Source organism: Myotis davidii, unplaced genomic scaffold (genome assembly GCF_000327345.1).
Source record: "Myotis davidii unplaced genomic scaffold, ASM32734v1 scaffold438, whole genome shotgun sequence".
Taxonomy (NCBI): Eukaryota; Metazoa; Chordata; class Mammalia; order Chiroptera; family Vespertilionidae; genus Myotis; species Myotis davidii.
This window is the reverse complement of record NW_006290031.1, coordinates 6,858,634-6,858,870: the sequence shown is the minus strand read 5'-3', so window position 1 is coordinate 6,858,870 and position 237 is coordinate 6,858,634.

The following is a 237-nucleotide window of genomic DNA, read 5'->3' as shown; positions in this document are numbered from 1 at the left end:
GCCCAGTGTCCAGTGCAGCTGCAGAGGACCCGCCGCCCGCGCCGCCGCCATGGTTATGTCCCAGGGCACCTACACGTTCCTAACGTGCTTCGCTGGTTTCTGGCTTATCTGGGGGCTCATCGTCCTCCTGTGCTGCTTCTGCAGCTTCCTGCGCCGCCGCCTCAAACGGCGCCAGGAGGAGCGACTGCGTGAGCAGAACCTGCGCGTCCTCGAGTTGGAGCCCCTCGAGCTCGAGGG